The sequence below is a fragment of the Amia ocellicauda genome, chromosome 4, assembly GCF_036373705.1.
Source record: "Amia ocellicauda isolate fAmiCal2 chromosome 4, fAmiCal2.hap1, whole genome shotgun sequence".
In the NCBI taxonomy this organism is placed as follows: Eukaryota; Metazoa; Chordata; class Actinopteri; order Amiiformes; family Amiidae; genus Amia; species Amia ocellicauda.
In genome coordinates this window covers 7,986,217-7,998,768 of record NC_089853.1, presented here as the reverse complement: position 1 = coordinate 7,998,768, position 12,552 = coordinate 7,986,217, and the positions used below count along the sequence as shown (strand labels likewise).

The 12,552-nt window shown below is 36.7% G+C and overlaps 1 protein-coding gene across 1 annotated transcript in view; it reads right to left on the bottom strand.

The window, feature by feature from the left end:
* Positions 1–10,984, bottom strand: part of mrvi1 (murine retrovirus integration site 1 homolog) — a 30,990-nt gene extending 20,006 nt beyond the window's left edge. The window contains exons 1-4 of the mRNA XM_066700835.1: positions 10,911–10,984; positions 3,403–3,514; positions 2,498–2,648; positions 122–227 (exon numbers count right to left, since the gene is read on the bottom strand). The gene's annotated coding sequence lies outside the window, so the exon portion shown is untranslated. The remainder of the gene's footprint in view (positions 1–121; positions 228–2,497; positions 2,649–3,402; positions 3,515–10,910) is intronic.
* Between the last annotated feature and the right edge of the window lie 1,568 nt (positions 10,985–12,552).

Below are 12,552 nucleotides of genomic sequence, written 5' to 3'. Positions count from 1 at the left end.
CTCTTTAGGTCTTTTTACATTTTAATACTTGTTTGATGGTAAAGTCTGTATTTAGTTTGGGGTTTTAATAGAAAGATTATTCTCCAGCATCACAGAGAGGCCAGCTGCCCTAGTGACTTACCCTCTCTGTGTGAACAGAAGAAGTTTGCTGTGTCACTAAGGCCTGGCTTTTTCCATAGTCCTCTGGCTCTGTCTGGCAGTGCTCACTGCTGGTGAAATTCTTTGAACTAAAATAAATCACATAAACATACAGTTTAGGCACATGTGTTTATGAAGAAACTTAAAAAAGCAGAGAGTACTGTAACAATAAACAACCAACAGAAAAAATAAAAATCAGATGCTTTTCCGGTTAATTAAATAAGTTAAATATTGTTTTGTGAATTAATGCATGTGTATATAAATTTGACTCCTGCAATGAGGGAAAAAAGTATTTGATCCCCTGCTGATTTTGTACGTTTGCCCACTGACAAAGAAATGATCAGTCTATAATTTTAATGGTAGGTGTATTTTAACAGTGAGAGACAGAATAACAACAAAAAAATCCAGAAAAACGCATTTCAAAAAAGTTATAAATTGATTTGTATGTTAATGAGGGAAATAAGTATTTGATCCCCTATCAATCAGCAAGATTTCTGGCTCCCAGGTGTCTTTTATACAGGTAACGAGCTGAGATTAGGAGGACTCTCTTAAAGGGAGTGCTCCTAATCTCAGCTCGTTACCTGTATAAGAGACACCTGTCCACAGCAGCAATCAATCAATCAGATTCCAAACTCTCCACCATGGCCAAGACCAAAGAGCTGTCCAAGGATGTCAGGGACAAGATTGTAGACCTACACAAGGCTGGAATGGGCTACAAGACCATCGCCAAGCAGCTTGGTGAGATGGTGACAACAGTTGGTGCGATTATTCGCAAATGGAAGAAACACAAAATAACTGTCAGTCTCCCTCGGTCTGGGGCTCCATGCAAGATCTCACCTCGTGGAGTTTCAATGATCATGAGAACGGTGAGGAATCAGCCCAGAACTACACGGGAGGATCTTGTTAATGATCTCAAGGCAGCTGGGACCACAGTCACCAAGAAAACAATTGGTAACACACTACACCGTGAAGGACTGAAATCCTTCAGCGCCCGCAAGGTCCCCCTGCTCAAGAAAGCACATGTACAGGCCCGTCTGAAGTTTGTCAATGAACATCTGAATGATTCAGAGGAGAACTGGGTGAAAGTGTTGTGGTCAGATGAGATCAAAATCGAGCTCTTTGGCATCAACTCAACTCGCCGTGTTTGGAGGAGGAGGAATGACCCCAAGAACACCATCCCCACCGTCAAACATGGAGGTGGAAACATTATGCTTTGGGGGTGTTTTTCTGCTAAGGGGACAGGACAACTGCACCGCATCAAAGGGACGATGGACGGGGCCATGTACCGTCAAATCTTGGGTGAGAACCTCCTTCCCTCAGCCAGGGCATTGAAAATGGGTCGTGGATGGGTATTCCAGCATGACAATGACCCAAAACACACAGCCAAGGCAACAAAGGAGTGGCTCAAGAAGAAGCACATTAAGGTCCTGGAGTGGCCTAGCCAGTCTCCAGACCTTAATCCCATAGAAAATCTGTGGAGGGAGCTGAAGGTTCGAGTTGCCAAACGTCAGCCTCGAAACCTTAATGACTTGGAGAGGATCTGCAAAGAGGAGTGGGACAAAATCCCTCCTGAGATGTGTGCAAACCTGGTGGCCAACTGCAAGAAACGTCTTACCTCTGTGATTGCCAACAAGGGTTTTGCCACCAAGTACTAAGTCGAAGGGGTCAAATACTTATTTCCCTCATTAACATGCAAATCAATTTATAACTTTTTTGAAATGCGTTTTTCTGGATTTTTTTGTTGTTATTCTGTCTCTCACTGTTAAAATACACCAACCATTAAAATTATAGACTGATCATTTCTTTGTCAGTGGGCAAACGTACAAAATCAGCAGGGGATCAAATACTTTTTTCCCTCACTGTACTTTCTTTCACACACTGTTTGGGTTTAATTTGTATGTAGGTAAACATTTAAGATTGCAGATGTTACATGGGCTATATTGATATTCATGCCATGTTTCTTAATGTAACACTCTGATACTTTTCTCCAGTCTGGCCTGGTTTAAATAGTAATGTATGACACACGTGCCAGTTAAATGATAAACCCAAAACATCATTACCAGGTTTTAAACCTTTGATTAGTAGTTCAGTTGAAGTTACAAAATGTTCTGGGCCTTGGCGTATGAACACACAAATAACAAAATCAAAGCCCTCAAAGATAATTTCTTATAGTTTAGCTGTAAAGCAAATAATTATGTGTGAGAGCTTGGAATGATCAGATTCATAATTTTTTTTAACCCAATATAAAGTATGATTTTATTTTTCTTACTGTGTTTCCAACAAATACAACAAAAAACAATGCAGAGCAATAAGACCTTGACTTTACGTATAAATCTCTTTTTAAGAATAAAAAACCTACCTTTCTACATTTTCTTCAGTCGCTTTACATTCACATCTATGTTCAGATAAGCAGTTGTGACATCTTCCCTGACTGTGACTAGGCAATAGTGGTTTGACACAACAGTCTCGTGGCCGTGGCCGGGTTTTCAGAAGCTCCAAAGCCAATGCATCTGTTGGAAAGAAGAACCAACAGTAATAAACCGTAAGAGATCCCAGCAAAACAGGAAATAACTGTGGCAGATGTAGAACAGCGCCACATGTCAGACATTACTGACATAAAATACAAAAACACTTAAAACATCAAAAATTTTACTGTGACTGAAAAGTGAAGGGGGGGGTTCTGAGTCAGAGTCAGAACCACAGGTAACAAAAACAAGACTTTTATTCACAAAACAAGCAGGCACAACCAAAGATACATAAAACACAAACCGAAATACACACAGGATGGACCGAGTCTTCATCGTGGAACAACAAAAACATCAACCAGCAGATAGGCACAACCACACCTTGCTTACGCTCCACCGAACTCTCCCAATGTGAGGCTGAGACCTCCTTATAGCAGGTGGCTGGGGTTGATTGACACTAACTGATCAATCAACCCCAATCACTTGCAGTCTATGCACAGGCAGGAAGGGATCATCAACCCCCTTCCTGCCACAGGGGTAAACTAAAAAAAGTGCATTAATTTGATGAATTTGGGTAGAAAACATATTCTCTTAATTAATCTGTGTCAACTATCTACCTTAGTCACCATGATTGCTTATGTGAAGCACCAATTCAGTGTAAATATGGAAGAACATAATAACAAAATACTACAAATGGTCTTACGAACTTTCCCTCCTCATGTATAGGAATCACACTCTTAAAAAGCAAGTTATTGGAAAACCAAGACACACAGCAAAACAAGGAAAACAAATCTGATACCTAGAAGAGAAGTGTGAAGTTGCAATTGATCATTGCTGACACAATGCTGCCGTGAACAAAGGGTGAAGAAAAGATGATGGACTTTCAGATTCGTAGATGAACCCTCTTTCACCTGATAACGACAAATTGATACAGTAAGCTTTCACATTATATAAATGACCAAGTAGAACTTACGAAGACCTTAAACATAGGCAGACCGACGGATCATCAGACAGCTACACAGAAAGACAGACAGACTGCCATGTTGATAGACAGGACAAATCAAATGCAGATTACAACACCAGTTGATTCTGGTGTGTTTAATTTCTTTCTCACTCCATGCGTGGCTCTTCTGTATGTGATCTGTGCTGTTTACAGTTGATGTTTCTGCTTAGATTGCCGTTTCCCATGCTTACTGACTTGGAAGGAATTCCCAGGACCAAATTAAGCAGGATGAAACATGGACAGTCAATCAGTTTTGCTTAATTTTTTACAAATGGATAAAAAAACTGCATGGTGCCAAGCTGGTTCAATTCCCCTGTAAATGTCTTGGTTATGACCCTTTTCCCAGGACGGCATTGTTAATTATTCTTGGAACATAACTAATGCAGGAAGAATAAGAATAAATCACACACAAGTTCAACGTGTAACTAATTTAGATTATACTGTATATGACACACGATGAACTCCTTTTAAATGATTGCGAAAAATGTATGTTTAAAAAAGGTACCTACTTTTAATTTTATTTTTATTAATATTGCTTATCAATTTATTTTTAGTAAACATTTATTTTGCTTCCAATTAAAATTCTAGGAAATAATATTGTATTATAATGTCTGAACTTCTTTAAATGGCCGTCAAATGAAATGCAGTTGTTGATTTCCACTCTCAAACATGCCAATGTGGAATAACGTTGCTGGTTTCATTTAAATTCTGGTCAATTTCACATCGCTGACAACTTGCTTAGTATCCAAATTTTAATCTAGACCATATAAGGAATGAACATGGATATATATTTAGAATTACGAACTTATTTTACATGTGAAACAAGTGAACCACGGAAATAACTGTAGCTATCAATCAATGGTCCTTGTGTTGCACTCCAGAGATAATTCAGTTTCAGCCAGATGAAATTTGCATCATGTTTTGAATTCCAGTTAGATTTCTGTTTTGTAATTTTCTCAGCATATGTGTACAATGGTTATAATGTCTTTACAAGAAAGCTTATCTTAATCAGTTTTGACAAGCAAGAATGATTTAGGAGGAATCAGAGTGAATTATGCATTTCAACAGATCTTTGTTATATAGGCTTCGGGTATAATTGTATATAGTTTTGACTAGTTGCATGTTTCTATTATCTGTCAGCATTACTGCTATACTTAAAAAAAAAAATTAATCGTTGTCTATGTCTCTGAATATTTCTTTGTTTTGTACAGGTACGTTTTTGTTTTTATTACCGTAACTCTAACATGAATAACTGCCAAAAATGCTGACATAGGATCTGGTTACTATTTCCTGTATGACACCCTGCACACTGAACCTTAAAATAATCCTACAAAGAATGCTTCTACTAGACACATTGCCTGTTATCATGCACCCTTCTGTCTTTAGTCTACATACAGTGGAGTCCATTTGTTTACGTTCTAATGTAGACCGTACATGCACAAAATAGCATACGTGCTTTATTCGTAAAATAAAGTTTATCTCTAATAACATTATTAATTAGGCAAGAACATTCGCCTAAATATTATACTTGTCTAGCTGGGAAAACCCGCTGACTGCAAGGTATTTAAAAAGCAATCACTTCCACGTTCCATTTGTCATTGTGTGCAATCTATTTTAAAAATAGCTGAAGCCTAAGGCTATTCCAAAAACTGGGCAGAGAAATTGCATGGTTACCAACAGCATACCCAAATAAAAAGCTGTAACATAAATAATAGTCTCCTGACATCTGTATGTTAAATCTAGGGATGATACATTTTGTTTAATTTGGAAAACGTTTAAACATAAAAAATTAATAAAAGAACACCAATGACCAATGGCTTTTGGGAAACTGGCCAAAAATATTGTCCCGATTAGTCATTCTAAACATTCAGTTCAATGGAAAAACATGAGGGAGCAAGTATTAGGTAAATAAGTAAAATCCATCAATAAATCATAAGAGATAAATATGTGTTTAGATAAGTTTGCAGCTGGCAGCTAGAACAGGATGAGTGCCTTGACTCATTGCTGGAAGCTGCCTCATAAGTGATCAATATACCACAGAAAGAGACATTTCAACTGGTGGGGAGAACAGAAATGTCTTAAATTCTACTCAAATTCTTGTTTATCTTTCCATAGTTTCCCTCTAACTTCTGCTATTGTATTAAATCCCCCAGGGACTGTGGCCCAAGCTTGAGAACATAAGTTGTGTGCAGAACGGTACACAACCCATACTGTAATCCCAGGAGTTGATTGCAATCATGGGATCTGATGCAATCTCATTAAAAGTAGGCCCATGCAATCAACTATGCAAAGTCGGGTTATTTGTCAGTGGAAGTTCTCTCCTTTTCACAACAAAAGGTTTCCATAATTCAAAAAAGAAATCCCAAAAGAAACTATAGGGTCAAAAATGGTAATAACAACCATATAAGCACTCTAACCTCTTTCTCAGACATAGTATGTGGCAAGAGAGACATACGATCAGATGAAGTAGCCTTCCAGTTCACCACTGACTTGAATTGAGAAGAAGTGCTCTTGGAGAGAGAAATGGCTTATATATAAGTGTATTTAAAATAACAAGATGATTTAGTAGTGGTTGTCTGTATATATAGATTCAGTATACAGAACACAGAGATGGATGTTTAATTTTCTTTATTTTTCTCTTAAGAAAAACATGTACTGCATTTCAGCTTTATTGAACAGTAAATAATAAGTATGGAGGTAGAAATTATAATCTAGCTATGAATTGTATAATCTCCTGATTACATTGATGATTGTTTTTATTGGTAATAGGCTATGGATTTAAATCGCCTGTGTGAGAAAGGTGGTCATACATGTCTGTTAAGAGACAACATGTTCCCTGCTATCGTGTTTCTTTAGTATGTTTCTTTTTTTAAATGTTTAATCAGAATATAATATATTGTGAGTGTGGACGTATTCTTTGTTTTGGTTTGTTACAGAACATTGCACACTATCATGAATCCTGTTCTCCTGCACTCATTTCAGGCTAGGAAAGCGATTGTGAACACTGCTAATGGCCTGTGTGGCTTTGCCCAGGAAATGTCAGCACTCTCTGCCATTCCTTTCCTTTCCCTATCAACACTGCGCACCAGTTCACATAACCTGTGGCACAACTGGACTTTTCCTTCAATACCACAAATAATTACATTCCCACAACACAGCAATTTGTTCAATTTATTTTTTAAATAAGGGATTGCTATTGCAGGCTGACAGCTATAGACGTGATTTCCTGGAGAGAAACCATCTCCAACACAATGTAATATGTAATAGGGTTTCCAACACAAAACAAGGCCTACAGCCTGCATCTGATGTATCTTCTGCAGCTCTGAATATAGTTCATTAGTTTCTTTCTGTTTTTTTGTCAGCTTGCCCAAGGTGCTAAAAATAACTCACACACTATAATCCTGCCCTTCAGAAACATTATACATATTTGTGACGAATACAATATTCAATATCTGTGTAAATAAACACTAGGAAGCACTGCCCATATAAAAGTTTACTGTTTTATACCACGGTAAAGCCTGTTTAAAGTCCAGAAAGTCATTACTGGTAAAGATATAAACCATGATACAAACCACAGAAACCAATGTCAAACAAAACAAAGCAGATGCATGGTATAAGCATGGGAAAACTGCAAAATTACTGTGCAGAATTACTGTGGTTTCCTTTCATAAGGGTGAACTAAGTATGTATACTAAAACGCTTACATACATACACAATTAAACTACAAAATAAGACACCCCAGGACATAGTTTACTATAAGAAACACTGCAGGTCACCATAATAAATGACACTGTTTAAGTGTTGCTTGTTTCCCACCACGTGACAAAGCAAGCTTAAAGACTAATGTGAGAAAACTGTACAAACAGATACATTTTATTCCTGCACACACACAACTGAACCCTACAGAGCTACAGTAAGTATTACTTCCTGTTTGGGGCACAAATAATCTTGTCTTATATTTTTCTGCTAAGTGAACAGCAGCCTGGGGGATTCTTAGTTGTCTATATTTATTTAAAGCAGCGCATGTCTGCAACACAGAGAGTCAATTCTCTAAAGAAAACAAACTTGGAAAGGACTCAGAGCTTTTACCGGCTTTTAGGTCTCGGGGGTCAAATGTCACCTTAAGGCAATGCATTCATTACTTTTCATGAGAAACTGAATGATTCAAACCCCCCAACCCCCCCTTATTATATAAGAAAGCAACAGCTTGCCAAATTTGCTTAAAAAGTTGTGTACAATACAGAGCCAGGATGTGGAAGTAATATTACTGGCACATGAGATAATAGGATGGAAGGCGTGAGAGAGACAGAGATAGATGGAAAAGACACAGTGTTACAGAACCCCTCCTGCTATCTAAAGCATAAATACAATATATTATTAATAATATATAAAGTATAAATAATAGTATTATAACAAATTAATTGTATTGCACATTAAGGAACTGTTGCTTTTTCATAAAAACAGATTAATCATGAGAACTATCTTCCAGTTACACTGTATTATGATACATTTCCTTTATATACATTGCAATCTAAACTTGGTGGTTATCTTGTCCCTTCATTCAATAAAATAAATATCCCCATCTTCACTACAGCATTCAAACCTGGAACAAAATGCAGTGCTATACTTCCACAAATGCCTCAAAGCCAACAGCGCGTTCTAGTGCAAATAAACACCCGGCATTAAAAGAAATCAGTGTAACAATTTCAGGCACACATATCTCATCCATGCTTACAGGCTAAAATGTGTTGCTGCCTCTTGAGAAAACAATGCAGACAGCCCTCTCCTGCAAAACATACCCCATCGGATTATTACTGTACCTTACTCTCAGCTGAAGGTCCCAGATGTGCTTAAAAGCAGAACATAACAATCAACAGACGCTATCCAGATTCCTTGGATTTTGAGATTTTACCTAAAGCTGAACAATTCCTTGTCTTTTTTTTTTTTCAAGCCAGCCTCTCTTTCACTCCTGGGAGCTTTTACCATTTAAGGGCAATGTTTCATCTGACTCTTTTGCTTGCAGTGAGGCTGCTCAAAAAGCCTCAGCAACAGAATGATGGCATCCAGGGGAAAAGTCTGCTCGTTCGCAATAACTGCCTTTTTCTAAAACTGTGTTTCCATCTATTAGTCAGGGTGACACCGCTATCATTACAAACTTAGAGTGAGGAGGAAAAAAAAAAGCTGGGGGGTTATGCAAACTTGAGCTTGCTATGCAGCCATGAATCTCCAAATAGAGGGATAATCTGCATCCTCATCTTCAGCTCACTGTGTAAACATTTCATGACAAGAAGCCCTCAGAGGAGAACAAGAGGCCTGATTATATTATACAAGGATTCAGAACCAAAGTGCAAATAGCACCGTAATTAATAAATGTTAAAACAAACTGTCTATTGCACATCCTAAACCTATTTAAAACCTTGAGTAGAGAGCTTACATTCTCAAAAGGGAGTCTAACTTGAAATCTAGCAATTTGTCTGGCTAAGGAAACTTAGACACATCACTACTATTACTGTTAGCACTATAAGTCCTACTTGTCTTGCACTAACTAAAATATAATTGGATAGTCCAATACTAGTGCCAATTTGGGTCTGTGAAACCAACCCTTCATGTACTAACACCCTAATACATCTGTGTCTATCATGTAGAAAATGCATTTATAACAATTTTATTTGAGGACTGGGTAATCAGCGCGAATAACATATTCACCTTCTAAAATATCTTAATACCAAGTGACTTTGTTTGTATAGAATTATTATTATTATTTTGACTGGGGTCATTATTGTGAAATATTATATTTACTAAATTTATTAGTTAAATAGATGCATCTTTAACTCCAAGGCCACAATACACTCTGAATGTAACATTTATTCAGATCACTTGGCCTGTGAAGCTAGAAATGGCCAGATCTCAGGTTAGCCATTAATCCACATGTGAAATGCTATATGAATATGAAACTAACAGAAATAGTGCCCACGACTGCATTCATGAAGATTTGTTTCGTGCTTTCTTTCTTTAATTAACTCAGTTGCATACTCTCTAGAAGAAGAAAAAGGCAAATCTTTCTCTAGGTTTTAATTTGTATTTTTAAAAATGAACATTTAGCTATACAATTCACAGAATATAACTATTATATAACTATAATTAATGGCAATATTCTATTCACAATTTTCCCTGTCAAAGTGTAATTATTCATTTAAGCCCTCTCTCCTGCAGTAACTGTGTTTATATCCCACCGGGATGTACTGGAAAAGCTCCAATGTAATATATATGATAATTAAAGCCATCATACATAAGAAATACAATCTATGAGCTCAAGTCAGAGATGGATACATGCCCAACACAGAATTAATTATAACAAAGATATTGTGTCATTCCACTTTAGCTTGGAGATGGTTCTCTTAATTGTGTGTAAAAACAATAAAGCATAGATTTTTTTAAACAATATTTCATCATAAATGAACCAATTAAAATAAATGATATCAATTCACCAAAGATCCTGAGGTTTCAGGTTAGACACAGTAGCTATGTCATCAAAGGGTGTTGTTTTTCATTCTTCAAAGCCTTTTAAGGTTCAAAGCCTAATGTGCATTTTCTTCTGCACAAAAAAGGTATTCCTGTCTTGAATTTACAGAGTGGTAAAACTGAATGCGCTCAGTAAGGATAAGTCAAGTCACATCCAGCTTATCCTCAGCTTAATGTCCCAGAGCATTAATCATTACCCACAGCCTGGAATCTGCTCACAGGGTGAGATATTCAGAGTGTCGGACACTGCAAATTGAATGATGCCACACTGAGAACACCATCTCTCACTTGTTCAATACAGCAATAAAAGTACCTGTTTGTCTCTGCAGCCCTGCCATGGCAGAATGGAGAATCACAGGCTTTTTCGTAGCTTCAGCATTCTTAACGTAATCTTAGTGTTCAGTTCTGGATTTAAAGTAATGAGGAACGGCCATGCAAAAACATTCTAACAATTCCTGCAGAATTTATTTACATTTGATCAAAAGAGGATTCTGTCTTTTTGCAACATTTTACTCATTTACAAGAAAACAATCCACATCTGAAGAGTAAAGCAGTAAAGACTGACAGATTATTAAACCAGAGATTTATAAAAAGTTATCTTTGAAACGGTTGAAGCAAGACATATCTTGAAGCCTAACAAGTCTGTGGATTAATAAATAACAGTTGCAAACCAGTTGCACGCTCACTATCCTTCAAAATAACCAATTTAAGTTGTATAATTCCATCATTTATTTTATTTTATATATATATATGTGTTTTTCTGAAATGTTTTCTTATCTTACCTTTGTTCTTGGTCTTTCAGTGTCCAGGGAAATGACTTTGTCTGCTAAAATAAAATCAGATGCAAAATGAAGAAGAGAAAAAATTATTTGCATTTGGCCCATTGTCCATGCAAATTAAAACAGTTTTCGCAACACAGTTTTCTTCAGAGGATGACGCATCGAAAGAAGCGCGTAGCCCCATTGGAAGGCTTGGCTTGCACGTATATTTAAGCGAGAAGAGAGCATCTCGCTCACCTTTTCATATCTAAGGGCAACAATATCCTGGCAACCATTTGCATGCTGGCTGATCCTTTGGTTCAAAACATGGGGCGCATAACAACGCCTATGTCTCACTTTGATCGTAAAAAAAGGTTAAAATTTTACAACATGCACTGAAACACTTCATGTCTTTGGGTCAAGTATTGTATATATTTTGGTCTGTTATTTAAAAATGGATACTACAATTTAAAACGCATATTCCTTTACTTGATTCTATAACTTTCTGTAATCTAAACTGCATACTGTTATGCAGAAAAAAAAGCCCAAAGACACCAAGAGGCATTTAGAAGACACTTGCTTTTTAGAAGAGTAAATAAGAGTATTGATATGACACCTAGTTTCCTAAAAGAGAGACTAAATATTACATGATCAGATTTCAGGTGTCCAACTGAGGTAGTTTGTCTCAGCACAACCTTGCAAAATGATTTACACAACTAACACAGTAAACATGGTATGTTTTATGGTAAGGTAACGATTCAAAGTAAGAAGCATGGTCAAACTTAAAACGGAAAAGAACAGGAAATAACAGCTTAACTGTTAAAATATAGTGAGAGAAAATGTGTCTGTGGCTTTACAACATTCAAGTATCACTATCGTATGGATGTCCACACTGATAAATAACCAAGCAAGATAAATATTCTTCATTATTTTTTCTTCTATTTAGAGGTAAAATTTAATAAAGGGACAACAAGTATGATTTCTTGTAGCTTGAAGTGAAGACATTTCTGCAGTGGGAAACCTTTACTTACAAAAATATGTGTTTGCAATACACTCATTAAATACTAAATTTTGGAACCTGTTTTCAATTTTCTTATGCCTTGTCAAAAACAAATTTGGAACAGATACTGGATTAAAAAGTAAAACTACAAACACCGTAACTTGACTGACAATTTGTTAACCAAATATACGCCTTGGCATGGATTCAGTGAACTCATTGAAACAACTATAAGTGATAACGTGGCGTAGGACACAAAGATAGAAAATAGAAGATTTACATGAAAAGAAAGTACCAAAGTAAGCTAACAGATCACATCAGGGGACCAGGATAATTACTGGCAAAATTATTTTAATCTCCTCTCAGCTAATTAACTATGTAGTTCTTCACTTTTTCTGAAATAAAAATACTTTTTATTACCATCATATTTGAACATAAGTGTCCATATCATGTCAAATCCTCAGCAAAATAGGAATATGAATCAAAAATACATTTAAAATACATGGAAATGCTCTTAAAATACATGAGACTGAGGCTCTTTGCACCAGATCATTGTGTGATCTCTTCAGCAGCATTACCTCCTGTGCTGTTTTCACATACTGAGAAGACACGACTCAATGGCAAACCTGCAGGACAATTGCTGACCTACGGGCTGACAGTCTCACTGAA